At 37.8% G+C, this 12018-nt stretch overlaps 1 protein-coding gene and 1 pseudogene across 6 annotated transcripts in view; one reads left to right on the top strand and one right to left on the bottom strand.

Annotated features, from left to right (window-relative positions):
* KCNQ1 (potassium voltage-gated channel subfamily Q member 1) overlaps positions 1-12018 on the bottom strand; it is a 402120-nt gene that overhangs the window by 232679 nt on the left and 157423 nt on the right. The window lies entirely within an intron of this gene.
* LOC705677 (large ribosomal subunit protein uL18 pseudogene) lies at positions 877-1896 on the top strand (annotated as a pseudogene). The gene has a single exon (XR_091568.4). The product of XR_091568.4 is annotated as a large ribosomal subunit protein uL18 pseudogene (transcript).

Here is a 12018-nt window from a genome sequence, read left to right as displayed (position 1 = left end):
ATGTTAGGGCGTGATTTCAAAATAAGTATCATAACTATGTTCAAAGAACCAAAAGAAACCACATTAAAGAATGAAAGTGTGATGACAAAGACTCATCAAATAGATAATATCAATAAAGAGATAGAAATGATAAAGTAAACCAAATAGAAGTTCTGTAGTTGTGAAATATAATAACTTAGATGAAAAACTCACTAGTGGGGCTAAGCAAATTTGACCTGGCAGAAGAATTAGTGAACTTGAACATGGATCCATAAAGATAATTCAGACTGTAGAAAGAAAAATAATGAAGAAAAATGAAGAGACACCCATTGGATACCATAATATAGTGGTCCCTAACCTTTTTGGCACAAGGGAACAGTTTTGTGGAAGACAATTTTTCCACAGCCAGCTGGGGGAGGCTTTAGTTAGATTCTCATAAGGAGTGCACAACCTAGATCCCTCACATGCTCAGTTCACAATAGGATGTGCTCTCCTGTGAGAATCTAATGCCATCACTGATCCGACAGGAGGCGGAGCTCAGGCAGTAATGCTTGCTTGCCCACTGCTCACCTCCTGCTGTGTGGCCCAGTTTCTAATAGGCCACAGACTGGTACCAGTCCATGGCCCTAGGGTTGGGGAACCCCGTCCTAACAGGATATGTAACAATGTATGTGTAATTAAGTTGTAATATACATGTAATTAAGAGTAGAAAACATATGTGGAATTAAAGAGTAACAACATATGTGTTAATAAGAGTACTTAGAAGGAGAGAAGAGAAAAGGGCAGACAAAAATATTTGAGTAGATTATTAACCTGAAGCAGATTGTTTTCACTTAAGTTGCTTATTGTAACCTCCAGATTACACTTTCAAAATAGGGGACCCTTCCCCCCCTTCCCAGCGCCGCTGGGCCTGCAGGTCTCTGTTGAGCCGCGGACGTGGGTCTCAGTTCCACAGGATGGGGTTTGTTAAAGTTGTTAAGAATAAGGCCTACTTTAAGAGATACCAAGTGAAATTTAGAAGACGACGAGAGGGTAAAACTGATTACTGTGCTCACAAACGCTTGGTGATACAGGATAAAAATAAATACAACACACCCAAATACAGGATGATAGTTCGTGTAACAAACAGAGATATCATTTGTCAGATTGCTTATGCCTGTATAGAGGGGGATATAATAGTCTGCGCAGCATATGCCCACGAACTGCCAAAATATGGTGGGAAGGTTGGCCTGACAAATTATGCTGCAGCATATCGTACTAGCCTGCTGCTGGCCCGCAGGCTTCTCAATAGGTTTGGCATGGACAAGATCTATGAAGGCCAAGTGGAGGTGACTGGCGATGAATACAACGTGGAAAGCATTGATGGTCAGCCAGGTGCCTTCACCTGCTATTTGGATGCAGGCCTTGCCACAACTACCACTGGCAATAAAGTTTTCGGCGCCCTGAAGGGAGCTGTGGATGGAGGCTTGTCTATCCCTCATGGTACCAAACGATTTCCTGGTTATGATTCTGAAAGCAAGGAATTTAATGCGGAAGTACACCGGAAGCACATCATGGGCCAGAATGCTGCAGATTGCATGCACTACTTAATGAAAGAAGATGAAGATGCTTACAAGAAACAGTTCTCTCAATACATAAAGAACAGCATAACTCCAGACATGATGGAGGAGATGTATAAGAAAGCTCATGCTGCAATATGAGAGAATCCAGTCTATGAAAAGAAGCCCAAGAAAGAAGTTTAAAAGAAGAGGTGGAACCGTCCCAAAATGTCCCTTGCTCGGAAGAAGGATCCAGTAGCTCAAAAGAAGGCAAGCTTCCTCAGAGCTCAGGAGCGGGCTGCTGAGAGCTAAACCAAACAATTTTCTATGATGATTTTTCAGATACAGGCAATAAACTTATGGACAGAAAAAAAAATAAAAATGAATGGGGGAAATAAACCAATAAAGGAATTAAAATGGTACTCTAGAACATATCTATTCAACATGCAGAAGGCAGTAAAGGAGGAAGAGAGGAACAAAAGTGATATGAGACATATAGAAAATAAATAACAACATGGTAGATATAAATCCTTCAGCATCAATAATTATATTACATATAAGTGAATTAAAAACTCAATAAAGGGCAGAGATTGCCAGACTGCCTTAAAAGCAGGATCCAAATATATATGGTCTGCAAGAGTCACACTTTAGATTCAAAGACATAGTTGAAAGTAAAATGGTGGAAAAAGATGACATGCAAACAGTAATAAGAAAGCTAGAGTGACTGTACTAAAATCAGACAAAATTGGCTAAGTGCAGTGGCTTATACCTGTAATCTCAGCATTCTGGGAGGCCGAAGCAGACAGAACACTCGAGGTCAGGAGTTCAAGACCACCCTGGCCAACATGGTGAAACCCTGTCTCTACTAAAAATTAGCTGGGCATGATGGCAGATGCCTATAGTCCCAGCTACTTGGGATGCTGAGGCAGGAGAACCACTTGAATCCGGGAGGCGGAGGTTGCAGTGAGCCAAGATCACGCTACTGCACTCCAGCTTGGGCGACAGAGTGAGACTCCATCTCAAAAATAAAATAAAATAAATAAAATCAGACAAAATAGACTTTAAAAACAAGCCGCGTTATTAGAGATATTGAGAAACATTTTACAATGTTTACAAGAAAGAAAATTTAACAGGAAGAAATAGAAATCATAAAAATCATAAATAAAAATTTATAACAGCTAAAAACACAGCCCTAAAGTATATGAAATAAAACTGTCAGAACTGAAGAGAGAAACAGGCAATTCAACAATAATAGATAATTTAACAATAATAGTATGAACTCTTTCATATCCTTGTTGATTTTCTGTCTTCCTGTTCTATCAGTTATTCAGAGTGGGGTACTGAACTATTACCCAACCACTACTGTTGGATGAAGTGGTGGGAGGTGAGGCTATGTGGCACTCTGCTTAATATCCTCCCCTGTTCTGGTGTCAGGGAGACAAATGTGGAGCTGACTTTTCGTCAGAAACAGTGGTACCCAGAAAGTAGTAGGGTAACATATCCGAAGTGCTCAAAGTAAAAAAAAAAAAAAAAAAGTTGACCAAGAATACTGTATCCAGAAAAGTTTCTTTCAAAAATAAGGCAAAATAAAAACATTTCTAGATAAACAAAAACAGAATTTCTTGTTAGCAGACCAGCTTTGTAAGAACTACTAGAGGAAGTTCTTCAGGAAAAAGCAAGTGCTCCTAGTAAGTTCACATATATCCAAAAGCAAAGAACAAGGAGGTAAATAGGAGCAAAGCTGTTCTAGAGTAAGGAAATGCCACCAGTTGGTAACTCAAATCCATAAAAACCAAAAAAGTAGATCAAACATATGATATAAGGAGGTTAATAAAACAGAAACTAGGAATATATACTTGCTCTCCTTTCAGCTTCTTTAAAGATGTATCATTATACAATACGATTATAATAGTGCATAATGAAGATGTAATATATGTAACAATAATACCACAAAAGTGGTAAAACTGAATAAACTCATACAGGAATAACTTCTATATCTCACCAGGATTAATATAAATATGAAGTAAATTTTGAGACAATACATAAGGTAAGCCCTAGAGAAAACACTAATAACAAATAGAATATTGAAGAATCATAAATGAAAATTTATATTAGAAAATATTCACTAGATGGAAAAGAAAGCAGCAAAGGAGAAATAGAGGAACAAGAAATAGTACATAGAAAAGACAAAAAGTAAAACTGAGGATGTAAATATAACTATATCAGTAATAACATTAAATGTGAATGGATTACACAATCTAATCAAAGGCAGGAATTGTCAGACTGGATTTGAAAAACAAGATCCATCTGTGTTCCATCTATATGAGGCATACTTTAGATGAAAACTGCCGACTGAAAGTAAAAGGATGGAAAAATATATATCATGTAAGCAGCAACCATAAGTAACTTGAAGTGCTATAATAAAGTCAAAGGAGACTTTAAGAATGTTACTGAAGTTAAATGTGAATATCTCATAATAAAATGTCAGTTCATGAGAAGATATGATTATAAACATATATTCACCTAACAATAGAACTAAAACATATGAAGCAAAAACTGACAGAACTGAACAGAGAAATAGTCAGTTCAACAATAGCAGTTGGAGACTTCAACACTCCACTTTCAATAATGTGTAGTAGAAGAAAGAAGATCAATAAGGAAATAGAAGATATGAGCAACACCATAAACCAACTAGATTCAAAAGGTAATTATAGAGGACTTCACCCAACAACCAACATTGAATATACAGTATTTTCAAGTGCACATGAAGCATTCTCCAAGAAGGACCGTATGCTAAGTCACGAAACAAACCTCCATAAATTTAAAAGGATTGAAATAATACAAGGTGTTTTTTTCTGAATATAATGGAATAAAAGTAGAACCCAGTAGCAAAGAAATTAGGGAAACATACACATGTGGAAATTAAACAACACTACATTCTTAAATAATCAATGGGTGAAAGAATTCACAAGGGAAATTAAACGTGCTTTGAGATTAATGAAAATGAGGATACAACATAACAGAACTTATGGGATACATTTAAAGCAGTGCAGAGATGGAATTTTATAGCCATGAATGCCTGTATCAAAAAATAAGGCTTCAAATTAATAAGCGAACTCCCCACCTCAGGAAACTAGAGAAAGAAGAGCAAACTAAACCTAAAGCAAGTAGGAAAAAAACCAAAATAATAAATATTAGAGTAGAAATAAAATATGGAATATAAAAATAATAAAGTCAACAAATCCAAAACTTTGTTCTTTGAAAAGATCAGCAAAATTAACAAACCTTTGATAGATTGGTAAGAGAGAGGGAGAAGGAGAAGAAAAGAAAGGGAGAAACGGGGAGGAGGAAAGAGAGAGGGGGAAGTGCATGAGGCGACGGAGGAGAGAGAAAAATCACTAAAATTGAAAATGAATGGCAGTTTTACAAATTAAAGGAAAAAAAAGAGGCTAGCTGCAGTGGCTCACCCCTGTTATCCCAGCACTTTGGGAGGCCAAGGCAGGAGAATTGCTTGTGGCCAGGAGTTCAAGAATAGCCTGCGCAACAAAGCAAGACCCTATCTCTACAAAATATTTTTTGAAAAACAGCTGGTGTTGTGGTGCACACCTATCATAAGGTAAGGGGCAAGGATCACTTGAGACTAAATCAAGGTTACAGTGAGCTATGATTACACCACTCTATTCCAGCCTGAGCAACAGAGAGAGACTCTGTTTCTGAAAAAGAAAAGGAAAAAGGAATGAATGAGGGAAGTATACTACCAACCTGACAGAAATAAAAAGGATTATGAAGGAATACTATGAACAATTTTGTGCCAATAAATTACACAACTTAGATGAAATGGACAAATACCTAGAAAGATGAAAACTGACTAAGAAATAAGCAGAAAATGTGAATGGATCTATAACAAGTTAAAGAGATTGAATTAGTTATCAGAACACTAGTCAAAAAGAAAAGCCCAAGAGGGCCAGGTGGCCAAATATCAAAAGAATATAAATTCTTTATGAACTCTTCCAACAAAAAAAAAAAAAAAAAAAAATAGAAGAGGAGGAAAAATTTTCCAATACATTCTTTGAGTCCAGTATCACCCTGACACTAAAATCAGACAAAAACATGAAAAGAGAACTTATAAAATTTATTTTATCCATTTTAGGTATATAGTTATGTGGCATTAGGTAAATCCACGCTGTTGTGCTTTATTCTTTCTTGATGTTGTAAATGGGATTGTTTTCTTAATTATATTTTCAGATTGTTTTTGACAGTGTATAGAAATACTATTGATTTTTGTATCTCGTTACAATAACTGTGATGAAAATGATGTAAAAGCCTCAAAACCCTCAACAAAATACTAGCAAGTAAAATCAAGCAATGTTTAAAAAGGATTACACATTATAACCAAATGGGACTTATTTCAGGAATGCAAGGTTGAATTAACATCTAAAAATCAATTAATGTAATGCACCATTATCAATAGAATAAAAGACAAAACACCACGATTTCTGTCAGTCTGTTCAGACTGTTATAACAAAATACCACGAACTGGTGGCTTATAAACACAGAAATTTATTTTTTTTGCAATTTTACAGGCTTGGAAGTTCAAGGTCAAGGCACTGGCAGATTCAGCGTCTGGTGAGGACCCACTTTCTGGTTCATGAACAGTTGTCTTCTTGTGTCCTCATATGATGGAAGAAAAAAAGGAGCTCACTGAGGTCTCTTTTACGAGGGCACTAATCCCTTCCATGAGGTCTCCACCCTCATGACCTAACCAACCACTTCCCAAAGGCCTCACTTCCTAATACCAACATTGGGGGTTAGGATTTCAACATATACATCGTGAGGAAACACACATTCCGTCTATAGCAATTAACGATAGAATAAAAGACACAGAAAAGCATTTGGGTGATAAAATTCAATACCCTTCCATGATGGGAGAAAAAGCCGTACTCAGTATACTAGGAATAGAAGGGAACATCTTCAACCTGATAAAGGGCATCTATTAAAAATCACAGTTAATATCATACTTAACAGCAATGACTGAATGTTTCCCCATTAAGATCAGGAACCAGACAAAGAGATCTGCTCTTTCCACTTCTATTCAACATTTACCGAGTGTTCTATCCAGGACAATTTGGGAAGAGAAAGAATCCAGACTGGAAAGAAGTAAAACTACTTGGAGATGGCATAATCTTTGTGTTAGTTCAGTTTTGCATTACTATAAAGGTACACCCAAGGCTGGGTAATTTATAGAATATTTTAATTGGCTCACAGTTCTTCAGGCTATACAAGAAATACGGCACCAGCACCTGCTCCTGGTGAGGGCCTCAAGAAGCTTACAATCATGGCGAAAGGCAGAGGGGCAGGCATATCACATGGCAAGAGCAGGAGCAAGGTGGAGGGAGGTGGCAGGTTCTTTAAACAACCAGCTCTTAGCATAAACTACCACAGTAAGAACTCGCTGATTACCATGGGGATGGTACCAAGCCATTCATGAGGGCTCCATGCATGATCCAAACACCTCCCACCAGACCCCGCCTCCAACATTGGGAATCATTTTAATATGAGATTTGGAAGGACCAAACATCCAAACCATATCACTGTTGTATACAGAAAACCCCAAGGAATCCATTGTGAAACAATGATAACTAATGAGTTCAGTAAGGTTGCAGGAGACAAAATCAGTATACAAAAATCAATTGTATTTCTACACACTGTCAAAAAACAATCTGAAAATATAATTAAGAAAACAACTCCATGTACAACAACCTGAAAAAAGAGTAAAGCACAACCATGCAAATTTACCTAATGCCACAAAACTATATACCTAAAATGGGTAAAATAGTAGATTTTATGTATATTTTTACCATATTAAAGAAAAATAAAATACCTTGGGAATAAATTTAACAAAAGAAGTACAAAATTTATCCTCTGAAAAATTACAAAACGCTGTTGAAAGAAAAGAAGATACAAATAAATGGAAAGACATTACATGCTCATAGACTAGAAGACTTAATATTGTTAAGATGGCAACACTCCCGGAATTGTGTTGATCTACAAATTTAACACAATCCTTACCAGAATCTCAGCTGGTTTCTTTGTAGAATAATAAACTGATGTTAAACTTCATATGAAAATGCAAAGGACCCGGAATAGCAACAATTTTGAAAAAGAAAAGTTGGAGGCTTCACACTTCCTGATCTCCAAAATGACTACAAAGCAACAGTATTCAAGAAAATGTGATACTGGCATGAGACAGATATATAGATCAAGGGAATAGAATCAGAGTGTTAAAATGGAGCCATACATCTATGGTCAATTGATTTTTGACAAGGATGCCAAGAACATTCAATGTGGAAAGAATAGTCAATCAAAACAATTGATATCCACATGAGAAAAATAAATTGGACCACTCCACATCATATACAAAAATTAACTCAAAGTGGATCAAAGACATAAATACACAACAGATAAAGCTATAAAATTCTTAGGGTAAACATAAGGGTAAATCTTTATGACCTTGGATTTGGCAGAGATTTCTTAGATATAACACCAAAGAACAAGGAACAACAACAAAAAAGTAGATATATTGGACTTCATAAAAGTTAAAAACTTTTGTGCTTCAAAAGACACCTTAAAGAAAGTGAAAAGACAACCTACAGATGGGAGGAAATATTTGCAAATAATTTATCCAATAGGGGACTTGTTACTGAATATATAAATAACTCTTACAACTCAAAAACAAAAAGACAAATATCCCAACTTAAAGAATGGATGAAGAATTGGAATAGACATTTCTTCAGTGATGACATATATATAGTCAATAAACACATGAAAAGATGCTCAACATGATTAGTCATAGGAAAATGTAAATCAAACCCAAAAGGAGGTACCAGTTAATAACCACTAAGATGGCTGTAATTGAAAAAAGATAATAGCAAGTGTTGGTGAGGATGTGGAGAAATTGCACAGTGCTCATATGCTGGTGGTGAGAATGTAAAATGATGCACCCACTTTGGAAATAATTGGTCAGTTCTTCAAAGAGATAGTTATCGGCCGGGTGCTATGGCTCACACCTGTAATTCCAGCTCTTTGGGAGGCCGAGGCGGGTGGATCACAAGGTCAGGAGATCGAGACTATCTTGGACAGCATGGTGAAACCCCATCTCTACTAAAATACAAAAAATTAGCTGGGCATGGTGACACGTGCCTGTAATCCCAGCTATTTGGGAGGCTGAGAAAGGGGAATCGCTTGAACCCAGGAGGCGGAGGTTGCAGTGAGCTGAGATCGCACCACTGCTCTCCAGGTTGGCGACAGAGCAAGACTCCGTCTCAAAAAAAAAAAAAAAAAAAAGAGTTATCATCTGACTCAGCTTTCCATTCCCATGTGTTTTCATAGCCCTTTCTTCTTTTTTTTTTTTTTTTGAAACGGAGTCTTGCTCTGTTGCCCAGGCTGGAGTGCAGTGGCATGGTCTCAGCTCACTGCAACCTCTTCCTCCTGGGTTCAAGCAATTCTCCTGCCTGAGCCTCCCGAGTAGCAGGAATTACAGGCACTTGCCACCATGCCCAGCTAATTTTTGTATTTTTAGTAGAGATGGCATTTCACCATGTTAGCCAGGCTGGTCTCAAACTCCTGACCTCAGGTGATCTACCTGCCTCGGCCTCCCAAAGTGTTGGGATTACAGGCGTGAGCCACCACCACACCCAGCCTTTCATATCACTTTCATGCCCAAGAGATATGAAGACACATGTCCACACAAAAACCCATATACACGTGTTCTAGAGGCATTTTTCCTAGTAGTCAAAACGTGGAAACAATCTAAAATGCTTATCAACAAATGAATGGATAAACAAAATGTTTATTCATTGTATATCATATGATGGTAGATTATTCATTCATAAAAGAATGAAGCACAAGGACTGGATGCAGTGGCTCACACCTGTGGTCCCAGCAGGTTAGGAGGCCAAGGCGGGCAGATCACCTGAGGTCAGGAGTTCGAGACCAGCCTGGCTAACATGGCGAAACCCCGTCACTACTAAAAATACAAAAATTAGCCAGGCATGGTGGCATGTGCCTGTAATCCCAACTACTTGGGAGGCTGAGGCGGGTGAATTGCTTGAACCTGGGAGGCAGAGGTTGCAGTGAATCGGTATCACGCCACTGCACTCCAGCCTGGGCAACAGAGTGAGACTCTGTCTCGGGAAAAAAAAAAAAAGATGAAGTACGAACCTTGAAAACATGATGCTAAGTGAAAGCAACCAGTCACAAAGGACCATACATTGTATGATTCCATTTATATAAAATGTCCAGAATAGGCAAACCCATAGAGAGAAAGATTAGTTATTGCCTAGGGCTGAGGGGGGATGGAATAGTGGGTTTGGGGTGATATTTAAAAGGCACTGGGTTTCTTTTTGGAATGATGAAGATGGAGTGGCAGTTGCACAGCTCTGGGGATACACAGGCACACTTCACTTTATTGCACTTTGTGGATATTGTGTTTTTAAAAAATTAAATGTGTGTGGTAAGCCTGCATTGAGCAAGTCTATCAGTGCCATTTTTCCAACAACATATGCTTGCTTCATTCTGAGTCAGCATTTTTTAGCAATAAAGTGTTTTTCAATTAAGGTAGGCACATTGTTTTCTTAGACATGGGGCTATTGCACACTTAATAGACTACAATATAAACATAACTTTTATATGCAGTGGTAAACCAAAAAATTTGTGTGACTTGCTTTATTGCAATATTTGCTTTATTGCAGTGTACTGGAGCCGAACCACAATATCTCCGAGGTATGCCTATACTAAAAACCATTCAATCATATTCTTTAAATGGGTGAATTGTATGTATGTAAACTATTATCTCCATAAGGCTGTTAGAAAAAAGCTATAGGAGAAAATATTTGGGGTCCAGGGCCAAAGTCTTCTTAGACCTGACATCAGAAGTGCAATCCATAAGAAGGACACATTGAATCTCATCAAACTTTAAAATGTTTGCTCTATAAAGTACCTTGTTGAGATGATGACAATGAAAGCTACAATGAGTAAAATATTTGCACCCTGTTTCTGACTTAGTATAAGTATCTAGAATATATAAATATCTCCCAAAACTCAACAGTAACAAAAAGTCTAATTGGGAAATTGGAAAATGGTATCAATAAGAATTTCACTGAATAGAACATAAAAATGGCAAAGAGGCACATGTAAAGATGTTCAGTATCATCCTAATGAGGAAATGTACATGTAAACCACAATGAGATCTCACTACACACCTATCTGAATGGATAAAATGAAAAACAGTGTGAACATCAAATATCAGCAAGAATGCAGAGAAACTACATCACTTAGACATTGCTGGCAGGAATGGGGAATGTGAAATGGTGCAGTCACTCTGGAAAATCAGTTTGGTAGTTTCTTATAAAACTAAACATGCAACTGCCATACAACTCAGCAGTTACCAGCGGCTTTTATCCCAAAGAAATAAAAACTTATGTTCACACAAGAACCTTACAAGAATATTCATGTCATCCTTATCAATGTATAAGGTTCCCATGGCTGCTGTAATACATTTCCACAAACTTAGTGGCTTAAAACAACACAAGCTTTTTTTTTTTTTTTTTTTACAGTTCTAGAGGCCAGAAGTCTGAAAAGAGTCTTAAGGGACTAAAGGTGTCAGCAGGGCCGGTTCCTTCTGGAGGCTCCACTTCCCTTTCCTTGCCTTTTCTTCTGGAAGCTGCCTGCATTCCTTGGTTTGTGACCCCTTCCTCAAATCACATTGCCATTTCCTGCCCCTGCTTCCATGGCCACATAACCCTCTTTCTCTTCTATAGTCAAATATGCTTCTGCCTCCCTCTTATAAGGACCCTTGTGATTACACTGGACCCACTCAGACAATCCAGGATGATCTCTCCATCTCAAGGTCCTTCATTTAACACATCTGCAGAGTGCCCTTTGCCACAGAAGGCAATAGTCATAGGTTCCAGGAGTTAGGACCTGGCTACTTTGGGGGCCATTGTTCAGCCTACTATGATTTGTATTAGCCCAAACTGGAAATGACCCACATGTCCTTGGATGAGGGAATGGTTAAATAAACTGGGGTATATGTCCATATCATGAAATTCCACTCAGCACTACAATTTAGTGAACTGTCGCTATACAAAACATCTTGAATGAATCCAGAGAATGATGCTGAGCCAAAAGACCCAGTTTCTAAGATATTGTGTACGGTGTGATTCCATTTATATGGCATTTTTGAAAAGACAAAACTACAGAATCAGAGAACAGATGAGTGGTTGCCAGGGATTAGAGGAATAGGGTGGGAGAAAGTTGGTGTAAAAGGACAAACAATGGGAATCCTTGTGGTGATGGAAACACTCTGTATCTTGACTCTCACTGTTGACATCCTGGTTATCATATTGTGCTATGGTTTTAGAAGATGCTACCACTGAGGGAAACTAACTAAAGGGTGCATGGGATCCCTATTATTTCTTACCATTGCATGTGAATGTCTAAA

Source organism: Macaca mulatta, chromosome 14 (assembly GCF_049350105.2).
Source record: "Macaca mulatta isolate MMU2019108-1 chromosome 14, T2T-MMU8v2.0, whole genome shotgun sequence".
In the NCBI taxonomy this organism is placed as follows: Eukaryota; Metazoa; Chordata; class Mammalia; order Primates; family Cercopithecidae; genus Macaca; species Macaca mulatta.
This window is presented reverse-complemented; position numbering and strand designations above follow the sequence as displayed.